The following is a 14,425-nucleotide window of genomic DNA, read 5'->3' on the forward strand; positions in this document are numbered from 1 at the left end:
AGGAGCGGCACTGTGCAGAGTATATACAGGAGGAGCGGTACTGTGCAGTGTATATACAGGAGGAGCGGCACTGTGCAGAGTATATACAGGAGGAGCGGTACTGTGCAGTGTATATATAGGAGGAGCAGCAGTGTATATACAGGAGGAGCGGTACTGTGCAATGTATATACAGGAGGAGCGGTACTGTGCAGTGTATATACAGGAGGAATGGTACTGTGCAGTGTATATACAGGAGGAGCAGCACTGTGTAGTGTATATATAGGAGGAGCGGCACTGTGCAGTGTATATACAGGAGGAGCGGCACTGTGCAGTGTATATACAGGAGGAGCGGCACTGTGCAGTGTATATACAGGAGGAGCAGCACTGTGCAGTGTATATACAGGAGGAGCAGCACTGTGCAGTGTATATACAGGAGGAGCAGTACTGTGCAGTGTATATACAGAAGGAGCGGCACTGTGCAGTGTATATACAGGAGGAGCGGTACTGTGCAGTGTATATACAGGAGGAGCGGTACTGTGCAGTGTATATACAGGAGGAGCGGTACTGTGCAGTGTATATACAGGAGGAGCGGTACTGTGCAGTGTATATACAGGAGGAGCGGTACTGTGCAGTGTATATACAGGAGGAGCGGTACTGTGCAGTGTATATACAGGAGGAGCGGTACTGTGCAGTGTATATACAGGAGGAGCGGTACTGTGCAGTGTATATACAGGAGGAGCTGCACTGTGCAGTGTATATACAGGAGGAGAGGCACTGTGCAGTGTATATACAGGAGGAGCGGCACTGTGCAGTGTATATACAGGAGGAGCGGTACTGTGCAGTGTATATACAGGAGGAGCGGCACTGTGCAGTGTATATACAGGAGGAGCGGTACTGTGCAGTGTATATACAGGAGGAGCGGTACTGTGCAGTGTATATACAGGAGAGGCACTGTGCAGTGTATATACAGGAGGAGCGGTACTGTGCAGTGTATATACAGGAGGAGCGGTACTGTGCAGTGTATATACAGGAGGAGCGGTACTGTGCAGTGTATATACAGGAGGAGCGGCACTGTGCAGTGTATATACAGGAGGAGCGGCACTGTGCAGTGTATATACAGGAGGAGCGGCACTGTGCAGTGTATATACAGGAGGAGTGGCACTGTGCAGTGTATATACAGGAAGAGCGGTACTGTGCAGTGTATATACAGTAGGAGCGGTACTGTGCAGTGTATATACAGGAGGAGAGGCACTGTGCAGTGTATATACAGGAGCGGTACTGTGCAGTGTATATACAGGAGGAGCAGCACTGTGCAGTGTATATACAGGAGGAGGGCACTGTGCAGTGTATATACAGGAAGAGCGACAACGTGCAGTGTATATACAGGAGGAGCGACACCGTGCAGTGTATATACAGGAGGAGCGGCACTGTGCAATGTATATACAGGAGGAGCGGCACTGTGCAGTGTATATACAAGAGGAGCGGCACTGTGCAGTGTATATACAGGAGGAGCAGCACTGTGCAGTGTATATACAGGAGGAGCAGTACTGTGCAGTGTATATACAGGAGGAGCGGTACTGTGCAGTGTATATACAGGAGGAGCGGTACTGTGCAGTGTATATACAGGAGGAGCGGCACTGTGCAGTGTATATACAGGAGGAGCGGTACTGTAAAGTGTATATACAGGAGGAGCGGCATTGTGCAGTGTATATACAGGAGGAGCAGCATTGTGCAGTGTATATACAGGAGGAGCAGTACTGTGCAGTGTATATACAGGAGGAGCGGTACTGTGCAGTGTATATACAGGAGGAGCGGTACTGTGCAGTGTATATACAGGAGGAGCGGCACTGTGCAGTGTATATACAGGAGGAGCGGTACTGTAAAGTGTATATACAGGAGGAGCGGCACTGTGCAGTGTATATACAGGAGGAGCGGCACTGTACAGTGTATATACAGGAGGAGCGGTACTGTGCAGTGTATATACAGGAGGAGCGGTACTGTGCAGTGTATATACAGGAGGAGTGGCACTGTGCAGTGTATATACAGGAGGAGTGGTACTGTGCACTGTATATACAGAAGTGGTACTGTGCAGTGTATATACAGGAGGAGCGGTACTGTGCACGTGTATATACAGGAGGAGTGGTACTGTGCAGTGTATATACAGGAGAAGTGGTACTGTGCACTGTATATACAGGAGGAGTGGTACTGTGCAATCTATATACAGGAGAAGTGGTACTGTGCAGTGTATATATACAGAATAATACAGATACTGAGGATTACACCCAGTATACAGGACAGGAGAAGTGGTACTGTGCAGTGTATATACACAGAATAATACAGATACTGAGGATTACACCCAGTACACAGGACAGGAGAAGTGGTACTGTGCAGTGTGTATATACAGAATAATACAGATACTGAGGATTACACCCAGTATACAGGACAGGAGAAGTGGTACTGTGCAGTGTATATATACAGAATAATACACATACTGAGGATTACACCCAGTATACAGGACAGGAGAAGTGGTACTGTGCAGTGTATATATACAGAATAATACAGATACTGAGGATTACACCCAGTATACAGGACAGGAGAAGTGGTACTGTGCAGTGTATATATACAGAATAATACACATACTGAGGATTACACCCAGTATACAGGACAGGAGAAGTGGTACTGTGCAGTGTATATATACAGAATAATACAGATACTGAGGATTACACCCAGTATACAGGACAGGAGGAGTGGTACTGTGCAGTGTATATATACAGAATAATACAGGTACTGAGGATTACACCCAGTATACAGGACAGGAGGAGTGGTACTGTGCAGTGTCTATATACAGAATAATACAGGTACTGAGGATTACACCCAGTATACAGGAGGAGTGGTACTGTGCAGTGTATATATACAGAATAATACAGATACTGAGGATTACACCCAGTATACAGGACAGGAGAAGTGGTACTGTGCAGTGTATATATACAGAATAATACAGATACTGAGGATTACACCCAGTATACAGGACAGGAGAAGTGGTACTGTGCAGTGTATATATACAGAATAATACAGGTACTGAGGGATTACACCCTGTATACAGGACAGGAGAAGTGGTACTGTGCAGTGTATATATACAGAATAATACACATACTGAGGATTACACCCAGTATACAGGACAGGAGGAGTGGTACTGTGCAGTGTATATATACAGAATAATACAGATACTGAGGATTACACCCAGTATACAGGACAGGAGAAGTGGTACTGTGCAGTGTATATATACAGAATAATACAGATACTGAGGATTACACCCAGTATACAGGACAGGAGAAGTGGTACTGTGCAGTATATATACACAGAATAATACAGGTACTGAGGATTACACCCAGTATACAGGACAGGAGAAGTGGTACTGTGCAGTGTATATATACAGAATAATACAGGTACTGAGGATTACACCCAGTATACAGGACAGGAGGAGTTATACTGTGCAGTGTATATATACAGGACAGGAGGAGTGGTACTGTGCATTGTATATATACAGGACAGGAGGAGTGGTACTGTGCAGTGTATATATATATACAGGACAGGAGGAGTGGTACTGTGCAGTGTATATATACAGGGCAGGAGGAGTGGAACTGTGCAGTGTATATATACAGGACAGGAGGAGTGGAACTGTGCAGTGTATATATACAGGACAGGAGGAGTGGAACTGTGCAGTGTATATATACAGGACAGGAGGAGTGGTACTGTGCAGTGTATATATACAGGACAGGAGGAGTGGTACTGTGCAGTGTATATATACAGGACAGGAGGAGTGGAACTGTGCAGTGTATATATACAGGACAGGAGGAGTGGTACTGTGCAGTGTATATATATATATATACAGGACAGGAGAAGTGGTACTGTGCAGTGTATATATACAGAATAATACAGATACTGAGGATTACACCCAGTATACAGGACAGGAGAAGTGGTACTGTGCAGTGTATATATACAGGACAGGAGGAGTGGTACTGTGCAGTGTATATATACAGGACAGGAGGAGTGGTACTGTGCAGTGTATATATACAGGACAGGAGGAGTGGTACTGTGCAGTGTATATATACAGGACAGGAGGAGTGGAACTGTGCAGTGTGGATACCCGTGTGGCACTGTACAGGATGAGTCGTCAGTGATCCTCTTGTGCGGTGACTATTTACAGGCAGGTTATGGATAGAGGATTCGGTTTCCAGGCCGGGAAGTTTCCTTTGCTTTTTCTGGCATTCTGAATACCCCTCTGATCTATACACTGCACGATGCAGACAACCACCTGTTCCCCCGGTCGCAGCGTCTGCTGAGGAGCGGGCACTCGCTGCTGTAACACAGTCTGCAGCTGTGCGAGTGACACGCGATCAGGACGGCGCTCACTCCAGACAGTGTACTGTGATGGCTTTTAGTGACTGACAGCAAGCAGAGATCCTAATAACCTCGAGGGATCGGTGCAGCGATGCGATCACGACAGACAGGCGGCTTTCCTCACCTCATCACACAATAAGGCTATGTGGCCACGGGAGCTCGCACTTGTGGATATTTCCGCAGGTTTGTCTGCAGGTTTCCCGCAGCTGACCCCGGAATCCGCAGTTAACCATTGCTGCGGGAGTCCAGCAAAATATCTGCGGTCATTCATATGAAATACCTGCAGAAGTCCCGGCCTCTATCTCCATAGTGGAGGGCCGGGATTTCCGCAGGAATAAGCCTATGTGCCCACAGGACTATGTACGTGTGGATTTTGCCGCAAAAAAACCTGCGGATTTATCTGGATTTTCTAGAGAAATCCGCAGGTTTTAGCAAGTACAGACACTCCCCATGTTACCCTATGGGACATAGGGAGTGCTGTGTCCATGCTGCGGAATATGCTGCGGATGTCCCCCAGCTGCACGTAACTGCATGTCCAATATTCCTGCGGAAATCCCGGCCCTCCACTATGGAGATAGAGACTGCGACTTCCACAGGTGAGTGGCATGAATGTCCGCAGGTGAGTGGCATGAATATCCGCAGGTGAGTGGCATGAATGTCCGCAGGTGAGTGGCATGAATATCCGCAGGTGAGTGGCATGAATATCCGCAGGTGAGTGGCATGAATATCCGCAGGTGAGTGGCATGAATATCCGCAGGTGAGTGGCATGAATATCCGCAGGTGAGTGGCATGGATGTCCGCAGGTGAGTGGCATGGATGTCCGCAGGTGAGTGGCATGAATATCCGCAGGTGAGTCGCATGAATATCCGCAGGTGAGTGGCATGAATGTCCGCAGGTAAGTGGCATGAATGTCCGCAGGTGAGTGGCATGAATGTCCGCAGGTGAGTGGCATGAATGTCCGCAGGTGAGTGGCATGAATGTACGCAGGTGAGTGGCATGAATGTCCGCAGGTGAGTGGCATGAATGTCCGCAGGTGAGTGGCATGAATGTCCGCAGGTGAGTGGCATGAATGTCCGCAGGTGAGTGGCATGAATGTCCGCAGGTGAGTGGCATGAATGTCCGCAGGTGAGTGGCATGGATGTCCACAGGTAAGTGGCATGAATGTCCACAGGTAAGTGGCATGAATGTCCACAGGTAAGTGGCATGAATGTCCACAGGTAAGTGGCATGAATGTCCACAGGTAAGTGGCATGAATGTCCGCAGGTAAGTGGCATGGATGTCCACAGGTAAGTGGCATGGATGTCCACAAGTAAGTGGCATGGATGTCCACAGGTAAGTGGCATGGATGTCCACAGGTAAGTGGCATGGATGTCCACAGGTAAGTGGCATGGATGTCCACAGGTGAGTGGCATGGATGTCCACAGGTGAGTGGCATGGATGTCCGCAGGTGAGTGGCATGGATGTCCACAGGTGAGTGGCATGAATGTCCGCAGGTGAGTGGCATGGATGTCCACAGGTAAGTGGCATGGATGTCCACAGGTGAGTGGCATGGATGTCCGCAGGTGAGTGGCATGAATGTCCACAGGTGAGTGGCATGGATGTCCACAGGTGAGTGGCATGGATGTCCACAGGTAAGTGGCATGGATGTCCACAGGTAAGTGGCATGGATGTCCACAGGTAAGTGGCATGGATGTCCACAGGTAAGTGGCATGGATGTCCACAGGTAAGTGGCATGAATGTCCACAGGTAAGTGGCATGAATGTCCACAGGTGAGTGGCATGAATGTCCACAGGTGAGTGGCATGAATGTCCACAGGTAAGTGGCATGGATGTCCACAGGTAAGTGGCAAGGATGTCCACAGGTAAGTGGCATGAATGTCCACAGGTAAGTGGCATGAATGTCCACAGGTAAGTGGCATGAATGTCCGCAGGTAAGTGGCAAGGATGTCCGCAGGTAAGTGGCATGGATGTCCGCAGGTAAGTGGCATGGATGTCCACAGGTAAGTGGCATGGATGTCCGCAGGTAAGTGGCATGGATGTCCACAGGTAAGTGGCATGAATGTCCACAGGTAAGTGGCATGAATGTCCACAGGTAAGTGGCATGAATGTCCACAGGTAAGTGGCATGAATGTCCACAGGTGAGTGGCATGAATGTCCACAGGTAAGTGGCATGGATGTCCACAGGTAAGTGGCATGGATGTCCACAGGTAAGTGGCATGGATGTCCACAGGTAAGTGGCATGAATGTCCACAGGTAAGTGGCATGAATGTCCGCAGGTAAGTGGCAAGGATGTCCGCAGGTAAGTGGCATGGATGTCCGCAGGTAAGTGGCATGAATGTCCACAGGTTTACCGCAGATATTTTGCTGGATTCCCGCAGTATTGGATAGCTGCGGATTCCGGGGAGCTGCTTCAGGAAACCTGCGCACGTACCTGCGGAAATCTCCACAGATGCGAGCTCCCGTGGGCACATAGCCTAATTGACACGCAGTTACGTGCAGCTGCGGGACATCCGCAGCAGCACATACCGCAGCATGGACACACACTCCACATGTCCTATAGGATAACATAGGGAGTGTCTGTACTTGCTAGAACCTGCGGATTTATCTAGAAAATCCAGATAAATCTGCAGGTTTTCCGCGGCAAAATCCGCGGGTACAGAGTCCTGTGGAGGCCTCTGCTGTGCCGTGTATATGAGACTGCGGCCTCACAACATCTCCGCTGCCTGTCAGTGAATGGCTGAACAGCAGCACAACCCCAATACTCAGCTGAGGGTTTGTCACAGTTGCACCCAGTGTAGATAGTGAAGTCCTGTCCCGGGTTAGTTAAAATGGACCGGTCTAGAGAGAATATGCCGACTGCTACATTGTAACAACCCTTCAGCTGTGTAATCAGGGAAAGATCAAAAGAGGTTCTGGGCCTGAGTATGAATGGCCTCAGCAAGCAGAGGTCTTGGAATAGTTAGGAGCTGAAACACAGGAACAACCGACACAATAAGAAACAGCCAGCGCCCCCATCTAACGTCCAGTGCCCCCATCAAGTGGCCGTCGCGCCCCCACGAACGACCGGCACTCAAAGAAACGGCCAGCGCCCCCATTGAATGGTCAGCGCCCCCAGCTAACGGCCGGAGACCCCATCAAACAGCCGGCGGACCTAGGAACAGCCGGCACTCCAAGAAACGGCCAGCGCCCCCAGCTAACGGCCGGAGACCCCATCAAACAGCCGGCGGACCTAGGAACAGCCGGCACTCCAAGAAACGGCCAGCGCCCCAATTGAATGGCCAGCGCCCCCAGCTAACGGCTGGAGACCCCATCAAACAGCCGGCGGACCTAGGAACAGCCGGCACTCCAAGAAACGACCGGCGCCCCCAGGAACGGCATGCACAGTCCCCGGCACTCCTGGCAGGGACTGGTGTCATCCTCTGCTGGGGTTTGGGGGGAATCATCGGCATCTGTCACAGGTATAATATATCTTTGCACCGTGTTAGTCACTAGATAGAAAAGAAATGTTTAATGAAGTGCGAGTGCTCAGTGGTTGATCTATTTAATGGCTGCCTGTAAGCCGGTGATAAACGGCAGCTGTGGAGCCTCCTCCTTCGTCAGGCGGGTATCGGGGTTCAGTGTCTTGGACGCACCGCGCTTCAGCTGCATCCAGAATACTGCGATGTACAGCACGAGCTCAGTGGATGGATTTCTAGGAATCCCGTGCGTGTATGGCCCGCAGCGTAAACTGACCTGCGGCGCGGCTTCCTGAGCCAGAGCATGACAATTCATTGCTGCAGAGACGCGAGTGTCCTCTGCAGGGAGAACACCGCGAAACACTGCAACAGTCCGAGCCTGGATCGTGGCCACGAGGAGCTGCGGTGTCCTGCAGAGAAGACTCCCGACCCCGCAGGCAAAGGACGCAGCTGAGACCCCCGACCCCGCAGGTCCAGGACGCAGAGGAGACTCCCGACCCCGCAGGTCCAGGACGCAGAGGAGACCCCGACCCCGCAGGTCCAGGACACAGAGGAGACCCCCGACCCCGCAGGTCCAGGACGCAGAGGAGACTCCCGACCCCGCAGGTCCAGGACGCAGAGGAGACTCCCGACCCCGCAGGTCCAGAACGCAGAGGAGACCCCCGACCCCGCAGGTCAAGGACGCAGAGGAGACTCCCGACCCCGCAGGTCCAGCACGCAGAGGAGACTCCCGACCCCGCAGGTCCAGAACGCAGAGGAGACCCCCGACCCCGCAGGTCCAGGACGCAGAGGAGACTCCCGACCCCGCAGGTCCAGGACGCAGAGGAGACTCCAGACCCCGCAGGTCCAGCACGCAGAGGAGACTCCCGACCCCGCAGGTCCAGGACGCAGAGGAGACTCCAGACCCCGCAGGTCCAGGACGCAGAGGGGACTCCAGACCCCGCAGGTCCAGGACGCAGAGAAGACTCCAGACCCCGCAGGTCCAGGACGCAGAGGAGACCCCCGACCCCGCAGGTCCAGGACGCAGAGGAGACCCCCGACCCCGCAGGTCCAGGACGCAGAGAAGACTCCAGACCCCGCAGGTCCAGGACGCAGAGAAGACTCCAGACCCCGCAGGTCCTGGACGCAGAGAAGACTCCAGACCCCGCAGGTCCAGGACGCAGAGGAGACTCCCGACCACGCAGGTCCAGGACGCAGAGGAGACTCCCGACCCCGCAGGTCCAGAACGCAGAGGAGACTCCCGACCCCGCAGGTCCAGGACGCAGAGAAGACTCCAGACCCCGCAGGTCCAGCACGCAGAGGAGACTCCAGACCCCGCAGGTCCAGGACGCAGAGGAGACTCCAGACCCCGCAGGTCCAGCACGCAGAGGAGACCCCCGACCCCGCAGGTCCAGGACGCAGAGAAGACTCCAGACCCCGCAGGTCCAGGACGCAGAGAAGACTCCAGACCCCGCAGGTCCTGGACGCAGAGAAGACTCCCGACCACGCAGGTCCAGGACGCAGAGGAGACTCCCGACCCCGCAGGTCCAGAACGCAGAGGAGACCCCCGACCCCGCAGGCCCAGGACGCAGAGGAGACTCCCGACCACGCAGGTCCAGGACGCAGAGGAGACTCCCGACCCCGCAGGTCCAGGACGCAGAGAAGACCCCCGACCCCGCAGGTCCAGGACGCAGAGAAGACTCCAGACCCCGCAGGTCCAGGACGCAGAGGAGACTCCCGACCACGCAGGTCCAGGACGCAGAGGAGACTCCCGACCCCGCAGGTCCAGGACGCAGAGGAGACTCCCGACCCCGCAGGTCCAGGACGCAGAGGAGACTCCCGACCCCGCAGGTCCAGGACGCAGAGAAGACCCCCGACCCCGCAGGCCCAGGACGCAGAGGAGACTCCCGACCCTGCAGGTCCTGGACGCAGAGGAGACTCCCGACCCCGCAGGTCCAGGACGCAGAGGAGACCCCGCAGGTCCAGGATGCAGAGGAGACCCCCGACCCCGCAGGTCCAGGACGCAGAGGAGACTCCCGACCCCGCAGGTCCTGGACGCAGAGGAGACCCCCGACCCCGCAGGTCCAGGCCGCAGAGGAGACTCCCGACCCCGCAGGCCCAGGACGCAGAGGAGACTCCCGACCCCGCAGGTCCAGGACGCAGAGGAGACTCCCGACCCCGCAGGTCCAGGACGCAGAGGAGACTCCCGACCCCGCAGGTCCAGGACGCAGAGGAGACTCCCGACCCCGCAGGTCCAGGACGCAGAGGAGACCCCCGACCCCGCAGGTCCAGGACGCAGAGGAGACCCCCGACCCCACAGGTCCAGGACGCACAGGAGACTCCCATACAGATACAGAGGACGCGGCGGTTTTCCAGGGGGCAGATACAGAGGACGTGGCGGTTTTCCAGGCGGCAGATACAGAGGACGCGGCGGTTTTCCAGGCGGCAGATACAGAGGACGCGGCAGTTTTCCAGGCGGGAGGTTTCCGTCCTCGCAGCTTTTACTGTGTATATAAAAAGCCGCTTTTATTTTGCATTAATAAACACCGCACAAGATGTGAACACCGTCTTACGTTTCTCTACCCCCGACCCGAGATGGAGGAGGGGTCCCGCTAAAGAGACCACCAGCGATCACCTGAGTGACGGACCCCTTTTTACCGCTTCACTCAAAAACCCGCCATCCCTCACCCCATACCAGCAAAAATGTCAGAAATCTGTGCCGAGTCCCGGAGCCCCGGGCCAAGAAAACCGGCTCCTGAAACCAGGGCAGCACAATCACTACTGTATATGGCACCCACATAGTCTGAAGCGCTGTACACAAACCGACATTAGTCCCATCACATCAGACGCTTTGATTGGAGGGGGGGGAGGGGTCAGTCCCAAGACTGCCATCACTCCCATCATCCCCTGTGACGCTGCCATTGCTCTCATCATCCGCTGTGACGCTGCCATCGCTCTCATCATCCGCTGTGACGCTGCCATCGCTCTCATCATTCGCTGTGACGCTGCCATCGCTCCCATCATCCGCTGTGACGCTGCCATCGCTCCCATCATCCGCTGTGACGCTGCCATCGCTCCCATCATCCCCTGTGACGCTGCCATCGCTCCCATCATCCCCTGTGACGCTGCCATCGCTCCCATCATCCGCTGTGACGCTGCCATCGCTCCCATCATCCGCTGTGACGCTGCCATCACTCCCATCATCCCCTGTGACGCTGCCATCGCTCCCATCATCCGCTGTGACGCTGCCATCACTCCCATCATCCCCTGTGACGCTGCCATCACTCCCATCATCCCTGTGACGCTGCCATCGCTCCCATCATCCCTGTGACGCTGCCATCGCTCCCATCATCCCTGTGACGCTGCCATCGCTCCCATCATCCCCTGTGACGCTGCCATCACTCCCATCATCCCCTGTGACGCTGCCATCACTCCCATCATCCCCTGTGACGCTGCCATCACTCTCATCATCCCCTGTGACGCTGCCATCACTCTCATCATCCCCTGTGACGCTGCCATCGCTCCCATCATCCCCTGTGACGCTGCCATCGCTCCCATCATCCCCTGTGACGCTGCCATCGCTCCCATCATCCCTGTGACGCTGCCATCGCTCCCATCATCCCCTGTGACGCTGCCATCGCTCCCATCATCCCCTGTGACGCTGCCATCACTCCCATCATCCCTGTGACGCTGCCATCACTCCCATCATCCGCTGTGACGCTGCCATCGCTCCCATCATCCGCTGTGACGCTGCCATCGCTCCCATCATCCCCTGTGACGCTGCCATCGCTCCCATCATCACCTGTGACGCTGCCATCGCTCCCATCATCCCCTGTGACGCTGCCATCGCTCCCATCATCCCCTGTGACGCTGCCATCACTCCCATCATCCCTGTGACGCTGCCATCACTCCCATCATCCCCTGTGACGCTGCCATCACTCCCATCATCCCCTGTGACGCTGCCATCACTCCCATCATCCCCTGTGACGCTGCCATCACTCCCATCATCCCTGTGACGCTGCCATCACTCCCATCATCCCCTGTGACGCTGCCATCGCTCCCATCATCCGCTGTGACGCTGCCATCGCTCCCATCATCCGCTGTGACGCTGCCATCACTCCCATCATCCCCTGTGACGCTGCCATCACTCCCATCATCCGCTGTGACGCTGCCATCACTCCCATCATCCCCTGTGACGCTGCCATCACTCCCATCATCCCTGTGACGCTGCCATCACTCCCATCATCCCTGTGACGCTGCCATCGCTCCCATCATCCCCTGTGACGCTGCCATCGCTCCCATCATCCCTGTGACGCTGCCATCACTCCCATCATCCCTGTGACGCTGCCATCGCTCCCATCATCCCTGTGACGCTGCCATCACTCCCACATCCCTGTGACGCTGCCATCGCTCCCATCATCCCGTGACGCTGCCATCGCTCCCATCATCCCCTGTGACGCTGCCATCACTCCCATCATCCCCTGTGACGCTGCCATCACTCCCATCATCCCCTGTGACGCTGCCATCGCTCCCATCATCCCCTGTGACGCTGCCATCGCTCCCATCATCCCTGTGACGCTGCCATCACTCCCATCATCCCCTGTGACGCTGCCATCACTCCCATCATCCCCTGTGACGCTGCCATCGCTCCCATCATCCCTGTGACGCTGCCATCGCTCCCATCATCCGCTGTGACGCTGCCATCGCTCCCATCATCCCTGTGACGCTGCCATCGCTCCCATCATCCGCTGTGACGCTGCCATCGCTCCCATCATCCCCTGTGACGCTGCCATCAATCCCATCATCCGCTGTGACGCTGCCATCACTCCCATCATCCGCTGTGACGCTGCCATCGCTCCCATCATACGCTGTGACGCTGCCATCGCTCCCATCATCCCTGTGACGCTGCCATCGCTCCCATCATCCGCTGTGACGCTGCCATCGCTCCCATCATCCCTGTGACGCTGCCATCACTCTCATCATCCCCTGTGACGCTGCCATCACTCTCATCATCCCCTGTGACGCTGCCATCGCTCCCATCATCCGCTGTGACGCTGCCATCGCTCCCATCATCCGCTGTGACGCTGCCATCACTCCCATCATCCGCTGTGACGCTGCCATCACTCCCATCATCCGCTGTGACGCTGCCATCGCTCCCATCATCCCTGTGACGCTGCCATCACTCCCACATCCCTGTGACGCTGCCATCACTCCCATCATCCGCTGTGACGCTGCCATCGCTCCCATCATCCGCTGTGACGCTGCCATCACTCCCATCATCCGCTGTGACGCTGCCATCGCTCCCATCATCCCTGTGACGCTGCCATCACTCCCATCATCCCTGTGACGCTGCCATCACTCCCATCATCCCCTGTGACGCTGCCATCACTCCCATCATCCCCTGTGACGCTGCCATCACTCCCATCATCCCCTGTGACGCTGCCATCACTCCCATCATCCCTGTGACGCTGCCATCACTCCCATCATCCCGTGACGCTGCCATCACTCCCATCATCCCCTGTGACGCTGCCATCACTCCCATCATCCCCTGTGACGCTGCCATCACTCCCATCATGCCCTGTGACGCTGCCATCACTCCCATCATCCCTGTGACGCTGCCATCGCTCCCATCATCCCTGTGACGCTGCCATCGCTCCCATCATCCCCTGTGACGCTGCCATCGCTCCCATCATCCCCTGTGACGCTGCCATCACTCCCATCATCCCCTGTGACGCTGCCATCACTCCCATCATCCCCTGTGACGCTGCCATCACTCTCATCATCCCTGTGACGCTGCCATCACTCCCATCATCCCCTGTGACGCTGCCATCACTCCCATCATCCCCTGTGACGCTGCCATCACTCCCATCATCCCCTGTGACGCTGCCATCACTCCCATCATCCCTGTGACGCTGCCATCGGTCCCATCATCCCCTGTGACGCTGCCATCGCTCCCATCATCCCCTGTAACGCTGCCATCACTCCCATCATCCCCTGTGACGCTGCCATCACTCCCATCATCCCCTGTGACGCTGCCATCGCTCCCATCATCCCCTGTAACGCTGCCATCACTCCCATCATCCCTGTAACGCTGCCATCACTCCCATCATCCCCTGTGACGCTGCCATCGCTCCCATCATCCCCTGTGACGCTGCCATCACTCCCATCATCCCCTGTGACGCTGCCATCACTCCCATCATCCCCTGTGACGCTGCCATCGCTCCCATCATCCCCTGTGACGCTGCCATCACTCCCATCATCCCCTGTGACGCTGCCATCGCTCCCATCATCCCCTGTGACGCTGCCATCGCTCCCATCATCCGCTGTGACGCTGCCATCACTCCCAATGTCCTGACTGTACAGTTTATACACTGTGTGTCTTTGGCTCAGGGTTCCATGATTTTGGGGTGGGTGCCCCCCTGTGTTGAGCCCCGCCGCCCCCCAATGTTGAGCCCCGCCGCCCCCCCTGTGTTGAGCCCCGCCGCCCGCCCTGTGTTGAGCCCCGCCGCCCCCCCTGTGTTGAGCCCCGCCGCCCCCCCTGTGTTGAGCCCCGCCGCCCCCCCTGTGTTGAGCCCCGCCGCCCCCCCTGTGTTGAGCCCCGCCGCCCCCCCT

At 55.7% G+C, this 14,425-nt stretch overlaps 1 protein-coding gene across 6 annotated transcripts in view; it reads right to left on the reverse strand.

The window, feature by feature from the left end:
* The window catches only part of PLEC (plectin), a 335,144-nt gene that overhangs the window by 287,684 nt on the left and 33,035 nt on the right, over positions 1–14,425 (reverse strand). The gene's annotated exons all lie outside the window — the stretch shown is intronic.

This window comes from Anomaloglossus baeobatrachus, chromosome 6, assembly GCF_048569485.1.
Source record: "Anomaloglossus baeobatrachus isolate aAnoBae1 chromosome 6, aAnoBae1.hap1, whole genome shotgun sequence".
In the NCBI taxonomy this organism is placed as follows: Eukaryota; Metazoa; Chordata; class Amphibia; order Anura; family Aromobatidae; genus Anomaloglossus; species Anomaloglossus baeobatrachus.